The 23,559-nt window shown below is 43.0% G+C and overlaps 1 protein-coding gene and 1 pseudogene across 1 annotated transcript in view; one reads left to right on the forward strand and one right to left on the reverse strand.

Annotated features, from left to right (window-relative positions):
- Positions 1-23,559, forward strand: part of LOC110328297 (NXPE family member 4-like) — a 232,089-nt gene that overhangs the window by 135,155 nt on the left and 73,375 nt on the right.
- Positions 7,378-7,697, reverse strand: LOC110328652 (annotated as a pseudogene).

Genomic DNA, 23,559 nt, shown 5'->3' on the forward strand with positions numbered 1-23,559 from the left:
CCCTTGATCTTGCAAACTTTTTATGACCCAGCACAGGGGAAGGCCAGGGCCAAGAAGTGGGAGTGGGCGGGTAGGGAAGCAGGGGTGTGGGGGAGGGTATAGGGAACTTTTGGGATAGCATTTGATATGTAAATAAAGAAAATAATAATAATAAAAAAAAAGACCAGGCACATACCACCACATCAAGGCTGGACTCAGTAACCCATTATTAGGGAAAGGGTCCCACAAGTAGGCATTGAACTGGGGACAGTTCCCACTGTTAGGAGTTCCATGAGAACACCAAGCTTCTTACCCATGCAGTGGACCCAGGTCAGACCCCTACAGACTCCGTGATCCGAGGGAGTCCCCATGAGTACCAGTCAGTTGATTTTGTGAACCTTGCTCTTATGGTGTCCCTCTGACCCTTCCTCCCTGCCTCTGCTGGACTCTCTGGGCTCCGCCTAATGTTTGGCTGTGGGACTCTGCATCTCCTCACATCATTTGCTGGATGAAGTCTCTCTGGTCGCTTTGATATCGATTCTGTTAGACTCTGGTCCCATCACGCTCCACGGGCAGGGCAAACTGTAGGTTTTGTGGCTGGGTTGGTGTCCCAATCCCTCCGTGTGAGGCTTTGCCTAGTTACAGAAGATGCCGGTTACAGGCTCCATGCCCCCCATTACTAGAAGACTTTGCTAGGGTAGTTCTTGTAGGTTACATGGATTTTCCATTGCACTAGGTTTCCTCTCCCCCCTCCCCCAAATTCCAGTCATTTCTCCCAGTATTTTCTCTCTCCTTCCTCACACCTGACCCCTCCTGCGCCCAACCCCAGTGCATATGTGAAATTGTTTCTATTTCCTTTTCCTGGGGAGATCTTTGAGTACCCCCCCGAAGGCTTCCATGTTACTTAGCCTCTCTGGGTCTGTGGACTGTAGAATGATTGTCTTTTCCTTTAGAGCCGATACACACTTATAAGTGAGTACATATCACGTTTGTCTTCCTGGGTCTGGGTTACCTCACTCAGGATAATTTATTTTTCTAGTTCTATCCATTTGCCTGCCAATGTCATGATTTCCTTGTTTTTTTTAATAGCTGAGTAATACTCCATTGTGTAAATGAACCACATTTCCTTTATCAATTCATAGGTTGGGGGATATCTGGGTTGTTTCCAGTTTCTGGTTATTGTGAATAAAGCTGCTATGATCATAATAGAGCAAGATTCCTTGTGGTGTATGCCCAGGATGGTATTAGCTGAGTCTTGAGATAGATCAATTTCCAATTTTCTGGGAAACTACCATATTGATTTTTGAAGTGGCTGTACAAGTTTGCACACCCATCAGCAGTGGAGAAGTGTTCCCCTCGCTCCAAATCCTCACCAGAATGAGCTGTCACTTAAGTTTTTGATCTTAGCTATTCTGGTGGGAGACAGCTAGAATCTTAAAGTCATTTTGATTGGCATTTCCTTAACGGCTAAGGATGTTGAGCATGCATATGTATGTATCTATGTATGTATGCATCTTAGGGAAATAAGAACATACACATGCATGTTAGAAATGCAATCCAGTGGATTGTTTGTGCCAGCTAGGTAATTACATAGAACTGATCTACATTTGATAACTCATTGCTAAAAGATGTATTTTTTAAATGGGTGGGTGTGTGAGTGGCAAGCCCTATTTTTGAGCAGCCCAATGTTGATTCTGGACACTAAACTCGGGTCCTATGGAACCGTAGTCAGCAACCACTCCAGCCCCAACACTTCTTTGTAATTAACCTTCTCTTAGACATTGTCCTGTGCATATATCGTACATCCTGGTCTCTCTCAATCCTCTTCCACTCATCCTGTTCCCACCTCCACTAATCCCTTTCCTCTTCCCCTCACCTCCCCACCCACTTTCATAACCATTAGTTTTGCTTTATGACCCACTGGGTTTAAGCAGGGCCACTCCCATGGGTGTGTACCTATTCACTGGAGCATGAGTGGCTACATCACTGATTGCCATGACTTCCTCTCTCACAGCAGCCTTTGATGGCCATCAGCTCCCCTAACTGGAGTGGGGCCTCATGGGCCCCTCTGCATCCATGACCAAACGTTTATGGGCTTAATCTTGTGCAGCTGCCATGAGAGAAACAGCATCCGTTGTGAATTCCTGAGTGCCCCCAGACACATCACAGCCAAGACGACCCTCTTCTCCTTTACTCAGCTCTTGTATCCTTTTGTCTTCAAGACGTTCTCATTGTCTTGGTGAGAGTGATATGCGTGTCTCAGCTACTGGTGAACAATTAATACTCACTTGCTCTCAGTACCTTAACCAGCATGAGCTTGTGCATTAACCACCATTTACTGTTGTTCTTAAGCTTCACCAGGAAGCTTCTTCTTGAGGTGGATGAAAATTAACACAAACGGCCACAACTCAAGAATACACAGAGAGTGAGAGACTTTGGGGCACCGAGTTCCAAGTGGGATGTTTTTATCAATCCCCACAATCAATCAGGGCCCAGGGATCTGTGCAGAAGAGGAGGCAGAAAGACCATGGGAGCTAGAAGTGACAGAGGACACCAAGGAAACAGTACCTTCCAGACACATCAGGACTGATGCACATATGAACTCAGAGACTGTGTGAGGCAGCACACACACAACTCCATAGCTTCAAGCAGACAGGGCCCCAGCACTGAAATGGGGAAGTAGAGTCAGGCTACTACCCCTAACCAAGAAGCTATTTGCAATCGATCCCCATTGGCAAAGAGAAAATCAGGGTTGCCCAGTGGCGTGTCACTAGGTATAGCAACCACATTTCAGGACAGGACCCACACCCAAGAGTAGTTAGCCAAAATGAAACAACACAAAACAAACTCAGTGATATTTTTATGGACTTTTTGTTTCAATTTGCTTTTGTGAGGGCATTTTTTTTTTTTGTCTTTTGGCCTTTTGGATGTTTTGCCTTTTTGTGGTGTGTGGTGTGTGTGTGTGTGTGTGTGTGTGTGTGTGTGTGTGTGTGTGTGAGAGAGAGAGAGAGAGAGAGAGAGAGAGAGAGAGAAAGAGAGAGCTTTCTCCAACTCTCTTTTTCAAGTTCAAAGCAGATCTTATTCTGCTTATATCTCAAGTATCTCTTTTAACAGCTTTATTGAGCTCTAACTTGTATATTAAAACCTGGCCATACATAATGTGTACAAGTTGGTGGGTTTGGACATAAGGAGACACTTAAAAATGAACCATCACCCTATATACCCCTCACCTACAGAGGTTTCCTCGTGCAAAGCTATTGTTCTTCAGACTATCCTACAACCAAGATTTTTATTATTCCTTTTCATGGTATTTTGAAATGCTTTCCTTTACATTCTACATTTCCTGTAAAATATAAATTAAATCTTAAAGCTGTCAGATTCCAGTTCAAAATTTTGGATGAAAATTCTTTACTCCAGAAGGCATACAGTAGCAAGATGGACCCATTTCAGAGATGCCAAGTGGATCTGTCAATTGGTGGTAACAAGCTAACATATTCATTGTGTAGATACCGTCTCCTTTCATCGACAGGAAGTACTCTGTTGTCAGTAGCACCCTGTGGATATGCAGCATTACTTTAGCATCTACTGATGATGATTATTTGAATTGGCAAATTTGACAAGAGTTAAGAAATGTATTGTGATTTTTTTTCTCATTCTTTCCATGTTTGTTGACTGCAACATTGTACCTAGCCTAGAAGAGTTTACCTACATTAGTAAACTTTGGTGTATCCCTGAGAAGCAGTTAAAGAGAGAAAAGAAGGTGATGGTTCACACCAATAATGTTTAGAGCCAAGAATGTGGGTCTGTGTAGTCAGGCTCCTGTAGCACAGAACCTTTGACCACATGACTCACAAGTAATGCAAATGTATTGCTCACAGGTCTAGAGGCCAAGCACTCCAGAGTCAAGGTCAGGTTTGGTGCTTGCTGAATGCCTTCGTTCTGACTCATACATGGCCCTCTTCCCTTGGTCCTCACATGAAGATGAAGTTAAGTCTAAAGGCTATCAGATTCTCCTTCAACATTTTGGATGGAGGTATATAGTGGAGAGATTGACCTGAGGACCACTCCCTTTCACAAGGAGACAGCTCCCATTCATGAGCCCTGATATCATGATCAACCATATTCCCAAAGGTTCCTTTACAATAGTGTCACCTTTAGGTTAAGGTTCAAGTCGCCAAGCTTAGAAGGAGAATGCAAACACTGAGATCATGACATGTCATTCCTCACTGTCTGCAGTGGTGAATAACTTCATGATGGAAGGGAGGGCTGCTGCTGCTCAGTAGCTCTCAGGACCCTTAACCCTCATTCTCCCTTCATAAAAGAGGATTAAGCATTGCCCATAAAAGCACCCATAGCCTACCGGATGCCCAAAACAATCAGAACAGAGACCAACTAAACGCTGCCTTGCAGGGAAAAGAAGAAATGTTTATGATATTATGAGCAGGGCAAGAGAGAAAGACTGTAATAAATGTCAGCTAGGCCCTGCAGGGTAAGGAGAGGGTAAACAAATCAAAAGCAAGCCTAAATCCGCCTCAGGACCATTTTTACAATGTGCACACAACTTAGGAGGGGTGGTTCACGCTGCATCGTAACAGTTACAGCTATGCTCTATACTCTTTAACAGAGAAGGAAGACAAAATGGACAAAATGAGGGAGGGAATGGAAGGGTAGGAAGAGGATGGAGGGTGGAGGAGAGAGAGAGAGATGGGGAGGAAAGGAGGGAGGAAGGAAGAAGAGAAGGAAGAAAGGAAGGAAGGAAGGAAGGAAGGAAGGAAGGAAGGAAGGAAGGAAGGAAGGAAGGAAGGAAGGAAGGAAGGAAGGAAAGGGAAGGGAAGGGAAGGGAAGGAAGGTGTGGTTCTTGTAAAACTCCCGGTATCTGATCATAGTTGCTATCCCATCACTGCATCCCCTGTTGCTGTTCACCTCTGAGCAGCGCCTCAGAGATTCCTCGCCCATTTCCTACTTTCACATTGACTCTGAATTCACGGGTTTTATGAAATGGCAGTCTTTGGTTTCATTTGTAATTTTTATTGAGTGTTTCAAAAAGGATTGTGTAAGGAAACTCTACTAATTAAGGTTGAAATCTACTACTGCTCAGATAGCCTGTGGGTCTCTGTGTAAGGCGGAGGGCTGCCTTCATTGCAAGGGCTTCTTCCTCTCTGACCTTGTCTGGGGAATTCAAAACCCTCTACCTGCAGAATGTCACACAGCCTTAGTCACATTACAGGCTCGACTTCCTTTCTCCCTGTAAGAGCCCATTCAGCTTGCACCTGAGATTCCTGAAATGCTTCCCCAGGCCAATGAGGCATTGTTGGTACCCTAAGCCTTCAGCCAATGACATTTGCCCATCCTGGATGTTTCTGCCCCACCCCCACCCCTGAAATTCTATCAGCCTTGAATCATCCCAAGTAAAGTTGATCTGCCTCCCTGCAGCTGGTCCTGATTGCAGACAGATATTGGTCAATGATCCCCAAAGGGTAGGGAGAGCTACAGGATTATTCTTCTAGTAAAAATTTATATTCGCCAATGTTTTTCTAACAGAAAAAACAAGTCTGTTGTGGACTGCTGTCCTCCAGGTGTAATGTGGCTAAACCATCTTAAAGGTGGTTACACAATGAGGCCTTCACAAGTTCAGGCCTGTAGATGCTCTCTTTTTTAAAAAGGATGTAACCCCCTCCAAGTTCAGGAGGTGTTTGAATATAAAACCTGTGAAGGCTAACTGTAGGAGCAATTGCACCAGCTGAACACTCCAGGGACAGGTCACTGGGATTTAGAATCGTCGTTTGCCACTATAATTCAGGTTGTGTTTGACTTCATTTCAGCCTTTGCTCCTTTAATCTGCTGAGCATGAAAATGCAAAATAATAATAATAATAATAATAATAATAATAATAGTAATAATAATAAAAGTGTTGAACTCATCCTGAGTTTGATGATGGACTAGAGGCTAAGCTAGCCCAAACAGGGAGCTTTGGGCTCAGTGAGAGACTTTGTCTCAAAAAGTAAGGTGGAGAGAAACAGAGAATGATAAATGAAGTCAGCTTTTGCCCTCCACATATGCACATTAACACACACACACACACACACACACACACACACACACACACACTGAGCTCCCCTAAGGACATGAGATCAGGGAAAGGCTACAGGCCAGGGAGCCTCAGTTTGTTCTGACACAACCCTTGGGTGAGGAAAGGCCTGGAGAGATGTAAACACAGATGGCCCAAAGGGACACACAGTAGGAGCTCCACTCCAGCTGGGAAATGCCCAGGGGAAGAAATGGGAGCAGACCTCATCAATGGAGAGCCCCACCAGAGTCTGATAGCTCTGAACCTGAGACAAACAAGTAGATTAGCCTCTGGGGCCACGTGTCTCCCTTTCGCCATCCTAGAGCTTGAGAACTTGGAAGTCCAGGAATAAGCCTGACTTCCACAGCTGTACCTGTACTGAACCAAGATAGTTCTACCCAACAAAGCTATCTTTTGAATTTGATGGAAACACAAGGACATTTTCAGACAAGCACAAACTCGTGCAGCTAGCCATCATTTGGTACCGTAACTGTTTTCTCAGCATTAATTCTGCCAATTCATAAGCGCAGGAGGCCTTCAGTCTTCTAGTATCTTCTTTAATTCATTTTTTCAGCATCCTAAAGCTTTCATTGTGAAAGTCTTTTTTCCTCCTTGGTTAGAGTTAATCCAAGGTATTTTTGCTATTGTGAACAGGACTCCCCCCAACATACAGCAATTTCTTTCTCAGCAAGTTTGTTATTGGCATAGAGAAAAGGTGACGCTTGTGTTAAGCAAAGTAAGCCAGAATCACAAATATAGCCTGTTTCTCTCCCTAAACAAATAACTACATATAATTATACATGTGTCTCTTTACTTATTATATGGAGTCATGAAATTAGAAAAGAGGTCGTGGGAGAGAAGGAACTATTAAGTGTGGGGAAGGAGAGTGTAATGGAGTACATGATAAAAAACAGAAGTTCTGCGGCATCCTGGGGAAGTCAGAGAGTAAGCCAGAGGTGGCCGTGGGAACTGGGACAGCAATGGGGAAGGGAGATTAGAATGAGCAACATTCATAAAAATGATGTAATGAATCTGTTACCCTGTATATTTGTCTTGGTTACTTTTCTTTTCTTTTTTTTCCCCACTCAACAATAGTTTATTCATTCCATTATAGAATTAGGTATGCTTCAGATTATAAAACCAAGGTCATTATAATTTTGAAGGATTAGAATATTATCTTCAAGAAACCAGTCATAGCTTAACTGAAGTAAAACGAGAACACGGGGTTGGTGTCCACTGAGGGAAGTCTTGTTCCTCTAATACAGGGAAAGATAATGAGATACATTTTCTTAGTCACTGAAGAAGGCATTTGCTTTCTTGATGAGCTGATACTATTTCTTTCTTGCAGCTCTTTTCCCTTCTCCTTTCCTCGGTTCCCCTTTCCATGGAGCTTCTTTAGACGTCTTTGCTCATCTTTAAAGTCCTGATGCTCATCTCTGTAAATGCCAATGAAACGGAGGTTGCCCATGAGCGCAAAATATGTGTTGTGATTTGGATACCAGTCATAAGTCTCTTTCTTCTTGGCCAAGGGCTGCTTGCTAAACAGGCTCACCACTTTCATGGACTTTGAGTCAGTAGACCTGGCCACCTCACCAAAGATCCGGGCACTCAGACGAGACATGCACAGTGCATACTCCAAAAGTGGAGACATTTCTTCAGCAGTAAGGTACAGGATTTCTGCTCCTGACCTCGCGCGCGCGCCTTCTCCCACACCCCCAAGCTTGGTTACTTTTCTATTGCTGTGACAAAACAGCATGAGGTAAGGCAACTTATAGAAGAAACCACTTAACCTGAGGGCTTACAGTTCTAGAGGATTAGAGTGGAGAGAGAGAAGGTGAAGTAGTAGAAAGCTTGCAACTGATCCGCAAGCATGTGACAAATACTGAGAAAGCTAAATGGAAATGGTCTGGGTCTTTGAAACCTCAAAGTCCACCCCCAGTGACACACCTTCTCCAGCAAGGCCACACCCCCTAACCCTTCCCAAACAGTTCCACCAACTGGGCACCAAATATTCAAATAGATGTGTCTGTGGGGGAATTCTCATCCAAACCACCACAATGTTAATCTACTAATTAACTAAAGAATAGGACGAGTTCACTGTGCTGCATCTAATATGTTAAAGCAAGGCATCCTTTTGATATTAGAACATTACTTATATGTTGTTCAAGATTTCTTGAAGTGATGATTGGGTTAATAGACTGAACTAAGAACGGGGCTCATGCTAGACATAATAAATACTTGGTATTAATGTTGACTTTAGGGATTAAAAACAATGACAGCATGCATTTATTACAAAGCACTTGTCTTTGCCAGCTTACTTAACTAGGTAGCTAACTTTATCCTAAGAGGAAGATGCTATCCACTTTTTAGATCATGTAGAAGTTATGAAATTTTCTCAAGGATACAAAGTAATTGGGAGACAAAGCTGGGATTCATCCCAGGATGTTCAAAGTCCATCTTCGCAATGCTCATGGTTGTATTAACATAATGACAGATACATATATTGTCCATTCATCCATTACTTACCAAATGGTTCTGATCAAAACAATTGAGCTTGGCATTTTACCAATTTTTTTTAAAAGTCACATTTATTTACTTTGTGCGTGCGGATGAATGTCTGTAGCCACCAGCGGCCATGGAGAACTGGGTTCCTGAAAGAAAAGCTGGGACTGTATAGGATGGATGGAAGAGAGAAGAATGAGACCAAGACAAAGATTCTGATCAAGGCCCAATGTTTAATTCTTGAGTCTGAATGTTTAAAGGGGGGAAAACCATTCCCCACTTTGCCAGGATCTCATCAGGAAAACAAGCTCAGGCTGCTCAGCAGGTAGTGGCTTCTTTCAGGAAGCTGCAGAAGTGGCAGGACAATAGACTTCACCTAGGTCGGAAGACTCCACCCTAGGTGGGCTAGCCAACTGTGGCAAAACAAGTTCTGATTCAGCCTGCTCAAGGCTGGGGGGAAGGGCACAGATGTCAGAGGATAATTTTGGGGAATGAATTCTCTCCTTTCTACCATATGGGTTCTAAAGAATCAACCTGAGTTTGTCAGGCTTAGTGATAGGCTCATTAACCGTTGAACTAGGTCACTGACCCTAAGTCAGGATTTTATATACAGAGAAAAATAACCATAAAATGTATCCCCGAGCGTCTAGTCTAACGAACACTCGGATCTCAACAGACAGGCTTATCTTCAGAACAACCTATCTAATTTCTTCTTCTCCCAACCTTGCCTTGCCTGTAAGTCCCTAGCCGGTTTGCTCAGATCTGAAATTATTCCTGAGGTCAAATGCTTCTGTTGACCTTTACGCCACACCACAGATCTGGGAAAGGGTCTACTGAATATACCTGTAGTCCCAACTACTGCAGAGCAAGCTGCCCAGAAGACAGAAGAAGAGAATAAGAAGTCTCTTATCCAGAGGCTGGGGTGTAATCAGTGGATAGAGTTCTAATCCAGAAAGCTTTAGACCTGGGTTTGAGCCCCAGCACTCTATAAACTAGATATGGTAGCACACATCTGTAATGTGCTCTCAGGAGGTAGAGGCAGGGGAAGGGGCAGATTATTTTTCTGATTTTAAGATCATCATCCACATAGTTGACATAGTCAGTTTAAGCCTAGCCTATGACACATGAAATATAACAACAACAACAACAATAATAATAATAACAATAACAATAATGATGATGATGATGATGATGATAATAATAATAATAATAATAATAATAATAAAATTTTAGGGCAAGAAATATGGCACGGTTTTAAGAGCACTTATTTTTTACAGTAGACTAAAATTTGATTCCAAGCACCTAAACGGTGGTTTACCACTGTCCAATGCCCTCTTATGACCAGGGGTGGGGTGTGGGAGAGGCACCAGGCAAGCATGTGGCACACTGATATACATGAAAGCAAAACATGCATACACATTTAATCAATTAAAAGAAAAATAAAACTTTAAAAGAAAGTTTTCTTCTCATGCACTGGTAAAGTGCCAGGGCAGAGAAATCAGGAGCAGGCCTTTCCAGGGCCTACATGATAAACATACTTGCACCTAGGTTTATTGTTTCCAAACCTTTCTCCCTCAAAGGCAATGGCAAGTTACAAAGAAGGAAACAAATATATGGATGCCAAGAGACTGGCTCCCAAGCTCACTGAGCAACAAAGGCTGAATTTCAGTTGAGGAAGGGTTAGCCAGTTGTGATAAGATCCTCTCTCTCCCATGGCAGATGCCTGAAAGCTACGAACTGGAAGAAAGGTGTGCAGGAGCCAGCTCGCCTCAGATGCATCTCTTCCTAAGTCCACATTCACGGTTCCATGTTCAAATCAGCCACCAAGAGAGTTTCCGCAGAAATCAGCAGAAGCCAAAATAGGGGGCTCTGACGTCTGTAAAACTGGCTGTGTAGCATCACCCAGGGAGATGAGGGAAGCTGAAGCTGGTCAGAGTGAAGCCAAAAGGAGCCAGAGAAGAGTCAACCTCCAAAAGAGGAGAACCAACCTGCGAGTAACCAGATTCACCTGCCCAAAGAGGAGAACCAACCTGCGAGTAACCAGATTCACCTGCCAAAAGAGGAGAACCAACCTGCGAGTAACCAGATTCACCTGCCTCAAAGACTCCTAACCAAAATCAGAAAGAGGGCATATCTTTTAGGTCTAACCAGTAACATCTTTTTCTTTGTTTCATTTTTTTAATGAAACTTTAAAAGGGGTTTAAAAACTAATTTTGTCTCTGTCTTTTTAAGGGCACCCTAGCAGCCTAGGTTTGGCCAGTAGCCATTGGTTATCTGACCCCTGGCAAAGCTAGCGAGCACCAAGGGATGAAGAAGAGTGACAAGAGAAACTGTTGATTCCACATTTTATTAGTGAAGACACTCTGTCCTTTAATTGAAGGAATGCAAGTCTCATGTCGGGGCTTAGTGTATGCAAGATGGCTAGTTATGATTGTCAACTTGATTGGATTAAAATGCCCAGGGTATAAATGAAAGTGTGTCGTGTGTGTGTGTGTGTGGGGGGGTAAATGCTTTCAGGGCCTATAAGATGACTCAATGGATAAAACTACTTGCTGTCAAACTTGAAGACCAGAGTGCAAACCTCAGAATCAATATAGGCAAAGGAGAGAGCCAACTTCACGCATACTCTGTCTAAATAAATAAATAAATAAATGTCTTAAAATAAATAATTGTTTTTTTTAAAAAAAAAATTTTTAAGGAATGTTTTCAGAGAGGATTTGCTGAGAGGGAAAGAATTCATCCTGGATTCAAGTGTCACCATGGGTAAGGGGCTGAGATAGGACAAGAAAGCCATCTGAACACTTGCATTCTCCATTCTCTCTCTTCTTTCCTTCTTTCTTTCAGTAATTTATACTTTTTTTGTTCACATTATATCCAAATTGCATTCCCCTCCCTCCTCTCCTCCCAGTTTCCCCCTTACAAATCCATCCCCCATTACCCCTTGCCCTTCACCTCAGAGAAGGGGAAGGCCCCCTTGGGTACCACTCCACCATGGGATATCAAGCCCCAGCAGGACTAGGAGCCTCCTCTTCCACTGAAGCCCAACCAGGCAGTCCAGGTAGGGGGAAGGGGATCCAATGGCAGGGAACAGTCAGAGACAGCCCCTGTTCCAATTGTCAGGGAACCTGAGTGAAAACCAAGCTGCACATCTACTACAAATGTGGGAGGAGCTAGGTCCAGCCCCTGCAAGCTCTTTGGTTGGTGGTTCAGCCTTTGTGAGCCCCATGGTCTCAGGCTAGTTGACCCTGGGGGTCGTCTTGTGGTGTGCTTGACCCCTCAAGCTCCCTGACTATCCACAAGACTCCCCGAACTCACCTGATGTTTAGCAGTGGGTCTCTGCAGCTGCCTCCATCTGCTGTTGAATGAAGCCTCTCAGAGGACAGTTATACTAGGCTCCTGTCTGCAAGCATAGCAGAGTATCATTAATAGTGTCAGGGTTCGCTCTCTCCCATGGGATGGGTTTCATGTGGGGCCAGTCATTGGTCGACTGTTCCCTAGTCTCTGCTCCATCTTTATCCCTGCACATCTTGTAGGCCCAGCAAACTTTGGGGTGAAGGTTTTGTGGTGGATTGATGTCTCCCTCCCTCCTCTGGAAATCCTGCCTGGTTACAGGAAGCAGCCACTTCAGTCTCTATTACCCCCCTCTGGGAGGAATCTCAGCTAAGGTCACCCACATAGACTCCCCATAGCTTCTCCCATTCCAGATCTCCAACTAGACCCAGAGATGCCCACCCCCACCGCTTTCCATTCTCACTGCCAAGCCTCTCCAGCCCCCTTCCCTCCACACCTGAACCCCATCCTCTACCCTTCCTCGCCCCCTCTCCTATGAAATCCCCTCTCCTTATTCACCTCTGATGATTATTTCGTTTCCCTTTCTGAGTGAGATTCACACATCCTCCCTTGGGCCCTCCTAATTACCCAATTTCTTTGGGCCTGTGGTAATCCTGTACTTTATGGCTAATGTCCAATTATAAGTGATTATACACCATACGTGTCTTTCTGGGTAAAAAAATTTATTTCGATTGATCTCACAATGTATAGTTCAACATAATGCCAGTTTTAATGGCAGAAATTTGGTTCCACAGAATCCTGGTAATCATATGTATTCATTTAAAAATGTGCTTTATACAGATAAGTCTTTCTCAATTAAGCTACAGTATAACACAAAGCATGAATTTTCAGTTTCTTTAAAGTTAGTCCTTATTTTCCCAAATACAATCACCTGACACCACTTTTATAGATGTAAATCAAGTAGCTATTACTTTTTAAATGGGTTTGCAGGTTAAGTGGTATCTCATTAAGATGTTATTCATATCAAACTTACAACAAGTCCCATTAAGAATTATTACCAAACATATAGAAAAGGGCTATATAAGTTGGACATTCCTCATCACAATAAACATTTTTCTCATTGCCAATTAAAAATGCCATTCCTTTTTTTTTTTTTTTTTTTTTTTTTTTTTTTTTTTTTTTTTTGGTTTTTCAAGACAGGGTTTCTCTGTATAGCCTTGGCTGTCCTGGAACTCACTTTGTAGACCAGGCTGGCCTCGAACTCAGAAATCCACCTGCCTCTGCCTCCCGAGTGCTGGGATTAAAGGTGTGCGCCACTATGCCAGGCCATTCCCTTTTTTCTAATCTGTCAAAATGTGAGCAAGCGTTTGCCTGCTGCCACAGACAGAGGCCGGTCCTCCTGCCCTGCCCCCTCCCCCTCCCCACCACAGTGGACTATATTCTCTGAATTATGAAGCAAAGTAAGCATTTCCTCCCTAGCACTGCTTCCTGTTAGGCATTTGGTCAAAACAATAAGAAAAGTAGCTAATACCCTGTGGAATGTTGAGACACCATCAGCATATGCCTTAGGGCACACGGTCAAGAGGCAGGATGACCTGACAGCAAGCTGCCTTCTGACCAGGCAGGTCCCGTTGATCACAGTGGCCCAGGAGGGAATGAATCTTGTGGGGCAGAGCTAGAACTGCTGGGTGCAATCAGCATGGCACCCTGCTGCGCTGACCTAGATTTCTTTGCGTATTTCCAAACTAATACTTTCACAGTGGTACAGATGTCTCTTTTCCCAAATGTCACCTTGCAAGAAGAGTCCATGATAGGTCTTACTCCTACCATCTGGGTAATTAAGACAGAGATGAGTTAAGGATTCAGAAAACACCCATATCCTGCCTTCCCTCTTCCTCAAGTAGCTTTTTCTATGAAATGTAATAGAAAGGATATGAAACCCTAGTTTACATCCAAATGAGCCACGGTGCTGACAGTGTGGTGGACAGTCAGGCTGCTGACAAAGCTTCTGCATTTTGAGCTCTCTCTCTGTCTTGACTGGTGCTTCTGTGTTCTTCCTGCAGAATTAGATGGTGAGGACTCAGCCGAGCAGGAGATTAAGCAGAGTACAGGGCGGGGAGTGAGGGGTGCACGGGGGGGGGGGGGCGCAGATGGGTGAGGAGAGTGGGCCTGTACAAGTTCACTATTTAACCTGAAGTTAAGAAGAAGGAAAATTCTTTAGATTTTGATTCCAGATTGTTCCCATTGCCAATGCCAGAAGAGTGAAAAGTACAGATTCCCATGTACCATCCAGAAAATTAATTTATCGGAAGTTTGGTCTGGGTATCTATATGTCTGTGTCTGTGTCTGTGTCTAGATCTATATCTATCTTAACATCTTCTTGGCCAATTAAGCATACATACTTAGAAAGACAAATATCACATATTTTGTCATCTGCAGAATCATGTATGCATGTATACAAATCTGCCTGTGTGTGTGTGTGCATGTCCTCATGTGCACGTGATAAAAGTAGACAGAATACATGTACTTCAAAGTTAATAAAGATAATACTAGCCTATCAGATCCTTGAGTGCTCTAGCACATGAAGGAAGATAACCCTAACAATGCCCTTCTGGAGAAAAGGCAAAGTTCTAAAGTATGGCCTATGGTGGCTGAGTGGCTACCAGAGGTGTCTGGTGGCTCTCAATCCAGAACACTTGATCATTTTCTGTATGTTTAACCTGGACTTTAATTATAGTGTTCCCTGGTTTCTCTATATTCTCCATAAAATCATAAGAATGTCTTCAAAAACATTTTTATGTGTTATGGGATTTTTTTCTGTGTAATGACTATTATATAATTTTATAACTCCACCAGTAAACAAATAAAGAACTTAAGGAGAGACTGTTGAATATAAATGCTGCTGGCAACACTAACTCAACCCTAACTTTTAAATGTAAAGAGCCTCATTTCAAATCAAATGGAGGAGGATGATTTTGTGCAACTAAGTAAATGAGAAGCATATAAAGCCAGCCACACGCTGCTGACAAGTGAATCTCCTTGGGCACTTAAGCTACCTGCCTCTTGGGTATTCTTCTGTAAAACTTTATCCAGGAGTTGTATCCAAGAAGGGAAATATTTCACATCTACATTCTTCCTTTTGCTTTTGGCAGTTAAATCTGGCCACAGGGTGTGTGTGTGTGTGGTCTAGGCTTGATAATCAAAATAATACACACACACACACACACACACACACACACACACACCACCAGTGGTCATTGGTTCCAACATGGATACATGGATATGTGACCTGAACTGGGAAAATTCAGTCTTTCCCTGTGGATTTCTAACTATATTTAGGCATGAGGAGAGAGTTCTGTCACTCTGGAATCCCAAGTCACAGAGTTCATGCAGCCATCTTCTGGCCACAAGTAACAAATCTCGAAAAGGGAAAGCCAAGAGAAAACTCTGGCGCTAAGACACATGACAGGAAGGAAGCCTGACAATGATCATTGAGCATCACAGCATTTTCTCTGTAGCCTCACTAATGCACTAATTCAGGGTTTACCAGCCCTTTTCAGCTGGTGGGAGGCAGATCTCTATCACTATATAAGATTCTTATCAACTACAGAGGACTAAAACTGTAAACAGTTTTCATTATCACCATTAGAAAAAGCACAGCTTCTATTCTGCTAAAGCCATTTGCCCTTTTCCAGAGCAAGGACAAGATATTGTGTCTTCCGGTAAAAACAATGACTTTTACATATCAAGTAAAAATGTAGAAGTCTGCAATTTCCCAAGTATCATTTGACCTTGAGTTCACGACAATGAAGAAAGATACATCTCAAACCACTGTCCCACAGAAAGCCAGTGACACATGCTATTAACGTTACATCAAAAGGAACTCCCATAAAATCCTGACATCAAATGATAGTGTTATACAAATCTAACACCCATGGCATATAAAGTGAATGAAAGTGTGCGGGCCATAACATATTCACTTCCTATGCTGGGAATGATTGATATTCAGTGCATGAAGGAATTCCTGACTCCTGCACAGCAGTAAAGGAGTTTGAAGCGCTTGGTGGCTTTTTGCATTCAGCTGTCATTGAAAACTTCTACTGTACAAGAATTGTCATGTAAGTCATTTTGTGATCCATGGGGTAGATTGAAAAGGGACACTGGGATTGTTCCTACTACTACAGCAGCTACATGTCCAGCAAGAATATGCACCTGAATGCCAATGCCTGCCTTCCTTTATCATCCGGGAGCTCCTCAGGCTAAATTACCCAAAGCTAAAGGGCATAAAGATGTCAGGTCATGAGTGGTCACTGAGCAGCTAAAACTGCTTCATGTCAGTGGGTCAGACAAAGAAACAACATACCCGAATTTCCACATTTAGGTTCACGTGCTACAAAGCAAAGGGCATGTTTGAGACTAGTTCTTTATTGTTGTAGTAAGTAATGCATTAAGTGTTCCACGTTAACCATTGCTAACTGCAGTCCAGCAACATTAAGTATGCTCACGTTGTTGCAACAGTCTCTAGAACTTTCTCATCTTATAGTGCTGAAGCTCTATACCCAGAGAATATTAATCTCCACTCCCCCCAGGAAAACCTTCTTCCTACTTCCTGAGTCTATGGTTTTGATTACTATAGCTAGTTCATATGTGTGAAATCATACAATATGTGTTCTTGTGTGCATTTGCTGAGCTGTGTACCCTCAATGTTCATCCATGCACACATGGTCCTTTATAGGGACTGTGCAATATAGAGATACAGAATAGACAGATCTCGTGGGTGGGCAAGGGGCGTCTCAAGTACTGTTCTCAGCTGTTCTCACCTTCTTCATGTTTGGCAGCAGTGAACAGCCATGATAGGCAGATGGGAGCAGCAGGCAGTGTCACCCCCTTGTGCTTCCAGGCCTGAGTAACAGGGCCCTTAGATCTAATGGTGTAAAAGCTCCTATGTAGGTATAGGGAATTGAGATTCTTTAGCCAGCATCACAGTATCCCAATAGCTCTAGGTATCAGGACTCCTCTCTCCTTAGTGGTCACCAAGTTTTCAGGTCTTTTACAGGTCTAGAACATGGGGATTCCTTAGCACTTAATACTGGCCAGTGCTACAGCTTTAGCCTAAAGTCTGAAACTCTTAGCTCTAAAGACTTGATGGCTTTCTAACACCTTCAAGTGGCCATGGCCTACTGTTGTATCTCTCTGGTTACTTGCAGCTTCTTACTCATCTTCAGTCTCGGCATTCCAAGCACTCTCGATGGCCCTTCTTCCTACTCTGGCCTCTCTTGGATGGCTCAACTGCTTCTTCTTCAGCTATCCAGCAGAGCTGACTGCCTTGTTCCATCCACAAGTCTCTCTGCTAGCCTCTGGCACTCCGCTGTCTCTGCCACTTCTTTCTGTTCATACGCATACTATTGAAACTGAACAAGGAAAGATCGCTTGAGAGAAGCCATTTATTGAACCTGATGCTGCACACTAGCTGGGAGGGCAACACTAGAGCGTGTCTCTCAACTGACTCCTTTAGAGCCCAAGCAGCCTGCTTATATCCCAGCCAGATCCCAGCCACTTTTAGTAGACCAATCACAACCTTGTCTCTTAGAGCCAGCCACAGTCATTGAGATTAATATTTCAACCAATCACCACTTAGATCCACTCCCTTTTAGGCAACCAGGAAAGTACTCCTCTCTATTTGGAATTGGCTATCGATCATCAAGACTACGAAGGTTAGTGATATTAAAAGCCTTACATAATTGGTTTCTAACAGCCCTGGCTGAAAGTGTGCTTTCAGGAGCCGTGATTGTTGGGTAATTTTCTCAAGGCATCCCTAGTAGTTCAGGTATCTGTTGCTGTTGTGGTGGTAGTCTACTATTTGACTGACAATTCATTTGCTTAAGGCACCAAAGACAAGAAAGGAGAGTCTAATTGCCCATCCTCTGATGTTCTTGTTATTACAGGAAAATGAACATCAATAGGAGCGCTTACAATAGAACTTAATTTACCATTAACACTAACATTATGTTCAACACTGCTTAACATCTGCCCAATCAATCCCAGGGAAAGGTCAGCTCCCCAAATCCATCTCACAAGCATCTCGTTAAGATCTTGCACTGAATTCTTCTGAATAGAAATGCAGAGTAAGATTACTAGATAATATATAAGCTTTACTTTTAATTTTTAAAATTTTCTTAATTTTCTCCATTTTTCTTAACGTCTATTTCTACCAACAATGCAAAAGGACCTCAACATCACCTCCTCACCACCATCTGCTCTTTTCATTGTGACCATCTTGGTGGGTGAGAGGGAACATCTCATTGTGGTGTGACCTCCATTTCCCTGGTGATGGGTGATTTTAAGCATCTTTTCATGTGTTTATGGTCCATTGGTATGTCTTCTTTGGGGAACAATCTATTTAATTCCCTTGAACATTTTTTTTTAATCCAGTTGCTAGAGTTTGTGTCTAGAATGTCCCCTAAAAGCCTGTTAAGTTCCATCTTGAAAATGTAGCCTCCAGCCTTGGCACTCCTGGGAGGTGGTAGAACTTCTTTCAAGAGTTGGGTATTTTAGCCCAGAAGCTCAGAATACCCAAGATACAATTCACAAACCACATGAAACTCAAGAAGAAGGAAGACAAAAGTGTGGATACTTCAATCCTTCTTAGAAGGGGGAACAAAATACCCATGGAAGGAGTTACAGAGACAAAGTGTGGAGCAGAGACTGAAGAAATGATCAGTCAGAGACTGCCCCACCCGTGATCCATCCCATATACAATCACCAAACCCAGACACTATTGTGGATGCTAACAAGTACTTGCTGACAGTAGCCTGATATAGTTGTCTCTTGAGAGGTTCTGCCAGTGCCTAACAAATACAGAAGTGGATGCTCTCAGACAACCACTGGACTGAGCACAAGGTCCGCAATGGAGGAACTAGAGAAAGGACCCAAGGAGTTGAAGGTGTTTGCAGCCCCATAGAAAGAACAACAATATGAACCAACCAGTACCCCCCCAGAGCTCCCAGGAACTAAACCACCAACCAAAGAATACACATAGTGGGACTCATGGCTCCAGCTGCATATGTAGCAGATGTTGGCCTAGTTGGTCATCAGTGGAGAGGCCCTTGAATCCTGTGAAGATTATATGCCCCAGTGTAGGGGAATGCCAGGGCCAGGAAGCCAAGAGTGGGTGGTTGGGGAGCAAGGGGAGGGGGGAGAGGATAAGGGATTTTTTGGAGGGGAACCTAGGAAAGGGGATAACATTTGAAATGTAAATTAAGAAAATAACTAATTAAAAAAAAAAGAGTTGGGGCCTCATAGGAAGAAATGGGGTGACTGGGAGTGATGCTCCTGAGGATCTTGGGATCCCTTTTGCTCTCTGCTTCCCAGCGCCCCCAGGACAGCCGATGCTTTCTCTCCCACATGTTCTTCCTCCATCATGACTCCATCTCACCAAAGGCCCAGAGAAAAATGGGTCCAAGCAACCTTTGAATGAAGCCTCTCAGGATCTCTGTCCTGTCATCACAGGGAACCGGAGCAATCACTGTGTACTAGAAACTCCACAAGAGCAGCGGGGAGGCCCTCACCATGCCAAAGCAAATGGAAGGCAAATCCCTCATTCTGGGAATTCCAGAGTTGTCTGACAAGTCTCAGGTGAGACAATGCAGTACCCAGCCCCAAGGGATGACTCCACCGCTGAGACCCTACACCTAAGACTCTACCTAAGGCTGTGGTAGAGGAGGCCAGCAGAGAGATCCTAAGAGCCAGAGGACCGGGAAGTCTAGTAGGAGATTGCGTCTCCTAGACTAGACAGAGAAGCTGAGCCCATGATACTTAAACAATATATTTGCCTCACAAAGACTTGAACAGTGACAATATTAATAGGCCTGCTAATAGGAAAGGGAGCAGTTTCACAGGTAACTCCTGTGTAACCACCCTTCAAATAATTTTTCTTTAAACTTTTTATTATTTCTAGTCAGTGTTTTTCCAGAATGTTCAGGGCTTTCTAAATATAAAACAATGTCTTCTCTGACCAGTGGTAGCTTTGTTCGTTTCTTTTCTTTCTTTTTTTTTTTTCTGCCGTCTTATCTTTCTTTTTTCCTTTCTAACTTCTCTTGCTAAAACTTGTCACACTGTGTTGATGTAAGAGTGTCTGTGAAACTGGACAAGCTCTGTCCTGTTTCCCCGCTTTTAGAGCCTTATGCTTTGAGTTGTTCCGAGCTAAGAGTGTGTTTGCCATGACATTTTAAATCATGCCTCTTTAAGGTAGCTTCCTACCACTCAGAACTGGAGTGTTTCTCTTGCAAAAGGATGTCGCCTTGGCAGTTGCTGGCTTCCATCAATTGAAATGCATCCTGCCTCTTTGTTCTCTTTCCCGTTGCCTTAGTGCTCGGTGCTGACTGGTTTTTGTGTGGCCAGTCATCTTCCTCCCCAAGCATAATCCTCTCCCCATCTCCTGCATACAGTGTGTGGTCCTTCTTAATGTGTTGCTAAGTTCAGTTTGCTGGGAAACATCTGAAGATATTTTAATGTGTGTGCATCGGGGAAATGACTGGAGTCCCTGTCTGGCATTGTATCTGGGTAAAGCTGACCTCCCCTCCTATGGTAAGTTCTGGGTTGCTTCTTCTTCTTCAGAATTTGAGAAAGATCGATGTTTTTTTTTTTTTTTTTTTTGGTTTTTCGAGACAGGGTTTCTCTGTTTAGCCCTGGCTGTCCTGGGACTCACTCTGTAGACCAGGCTGGCCTCGAACTCAGAAATCCTCCTGTCTCTGCCTCCCGAGTGCTGGGATTAAAGGCGTGCGCCACCACACCCAGCTCGATGTTCACTTTTTAATGCTTGGTAGCAACTTTTGTGGAAACAGCTACTCCTAACCTTTTGTTTATTGGAAAGTCTCTCTGTCCTTCTGAAAGACTTTCATGGGGAGCCCTCCCCACTTCAGTCTCGAGAAGGCAACACCCAAAAGCCACAAATAAACCATCTTGATGTAAAAAAACATGAGGTAGTTTATTGATGGAGTTCTGGCTGATGAGAACCTCACACAGGAGGTAGAGGCATCAACCACATGGCTTGAAAGCTAGGGGTTTTTATAGGGGGAGGGGCTAACAAGAATCGGCGGGGTTACACGTGATTGGCTCATTTAAACATCAGCAGAATGACCACATATTTGCAGAATGGTACGTGCAAAGGCAGGAGTGTTAGGAGACCTGAGGGGTGGGTCAGGGTAACATTTGGTTAACACATGACTCCAAACCATCCAGTCCCAGGAATGTTCCAACAATGGCCTGCCTGGGTGTGCCCAGGCCTGTCCCACTGTGTTCTCCGCCTCAGGCTTCCAAGCCCACAACTTTTTTCTCTGGACTTATTTGACATAAGTTACATGTATCCCAGGCCTTAAATTTCATTTTAAATTTCATTTCCCTTCACTTCCAGTTACAAATATGTGCTGCAATTTTTTTATTTCTTCATGATTTAACCTTAACATTTGTATATTTTCAGAACTATCTCAACTTTTTCAGAGTTATAGAATTTGCTAGTTTGTAATTTACTTTAAATAATATATTTTTAAAGATTTTATTTATTATTCCTTTGTTTATTTTATGTGTGAGTGTTTACCTGTATGTATGTATGCATGCATGCATGTATGTATGTATGCAGGTATGCATGAGTGTATGTATCTATGTTCGTATGTGTGCACATCCATGCCCCAAGAATGTGTGTGATGCCTATAGAGGCAAGAAGAAAGCTTCAGATCCCCTGAACTAGAGTTATAGATGGTTGTGACCCACCATGTGGGTACTTGAAATCAAACCTGCATCCTCTTTGTGAGCAGCCAATGCTCTTAACCACTCAGCCTCAGAGCATAACTGTTTGTGGTCATCCTTCATGTCCTTATTTCTGTGACATCAGTCCTAATGTACTCTTTTCCACTTCTAATTTTAGTACTTTCTTCTTCTTCTTCTTCTTCTTCTTCTTCTTCTTCTTCTTCTTCTTCTTCTTCTTCTTCTTCTTCTTCTTCTTCTTCTTCTTCTCTCTCTCTCTCTCTCTCTCTCTCTCCTCTAAACTATTTGTGTTTATTTGTTTTACATTTTTTGAGTTTGCTGTTGTTTATACCATATGTTTATTCTCACTGGTCTCTGAGATAAACTGTTTTCCCTGCCTTCTGCCAACTTGGGCTTAGTTTGCTCTTACCCTCTCTCTTTGGGGCATGGAGTTAGATGGCTGGCTGCCATACTGCCTTCTAGGAGCCGCCCTTTCACAATCATTTTCAATCTGTTCCGTACACTTTGTCATGCTGTAGCTGAATCTTCATCTGTCTCCAGATAGTTTTAAATCTTCCTCCTTTTCCCGTTGGTTGTTTAAGAACACACTGTTTAACTTCTGCATATCACAGGATGTGCTTTCCTTCTGCTATTGATTTCAAGTTTTGTTTCACCCCATTATGCAGAAATGGGTTTGTGAAAAAGGCTTGATAACAACAGTAAAGAATATCTCTATGAATTCAAATGGCTTGTGCAAGTCATTATATGTTAACAGCATAGTCAATATCTACTATAACCTAAGCTATCACTTCAAGGGTAGAACACTATGAGCTATGTAGATCTCAGGATTTCTTTTAGAAGAATAAATAAGAAGTAAATTACTTAAAAGTCAGGAGTATTCCACCAACATTTGATAGAGTATTTTTTACTCAGCATTAAAAAAATTAAATTATTACCATATTGAATGAATGAATAATTGATTGATTGATTGATTGATTGATACAGAGTTTCTTATAGCCTAAGCTGCCTCAAATTTGCTTTGTATCCAAGGATGACCTTAAACCCCTGACCTTCCTGATCTTATCTCCAGAAAGCTGGCATTACGTGTGTATGCCACCATGGCCAGCTTATGTGTTTATATTAAACCAGGACCTCAGGCCTGCTGGTCAAGCAACTTCCCAACTGATCTATTTCCCCAAGATGCACCAGAGATGTTTTTGAAAAACACACAAATATTCTAACAAAACATGCAAAGCACTGTCTAAAGGAATATCCAAGCAAATAGTACTGTGGTACAAGACCCCTTACCATCTATGGCTGTTGATCCCTTGGAATGTGACCAGTACACTGGAAAACAATTGAATTTTTAGTTATAACAACAGCATGTGATTGTGTCTATCATGGGATAAAGCACAACTCTAGAGAAAAAGTAGTCGCTGTCCTGGGCTGACTTAAATTAGAGCATGCAGGTTGTTAAGGTGAGAAATGACGTCTGTACAAGATGTTGTGGATAATTTAAGGAAGCGCTAGTGCATTTGAAGAAACCATGTAAAGGAGACTAGAATTCACAGCACACCAAAATTCTAATGAAAAAAATTGAGGAGACCTTGGCGTGAAGATGAAAACTTATTGAACAATTAGTGGTGCAGTGTTTGGAAGCGATGGTGAAGCTTCCTATGAGAGAATGAGAATTAGTGAGGTGCTCAAACCAAGAGTAGATTTTTGAGGGCCTGGTGAGAGCCTTAGCTAGTAACGTGCTTGTTTTGCAAGTATGAGGACCCGAGCTAGGCTCCCCAGAACCCCTTTTGTTCTAATGGCATAGTGGTACATGCTTACAATTCAAGTAATGAGATGGTAGAGCAGAGAAGGCCAACCATATAACTAGCAAAAAATGGAAGGTACCTGATGAACACCCAGGTTGTCCTTTGACCTGCACACAGAGAGAGAGAGAGAGAGAGAGAGAGAGAGAGAGAGAGAGA

This window comes from Mus pahari, chromosome 10, assembly GCF_900095145.1.
Source record: "Mus pahari chromosome 10, PAHARI_EIJ_v1.1, whole genome shotgun sequence".
Taxonomy (NCBI): Eukaryota; Metazoa; Chordata; class Mammalia; order Rodentia; family Muridae; genus Mus; species Mus pahari.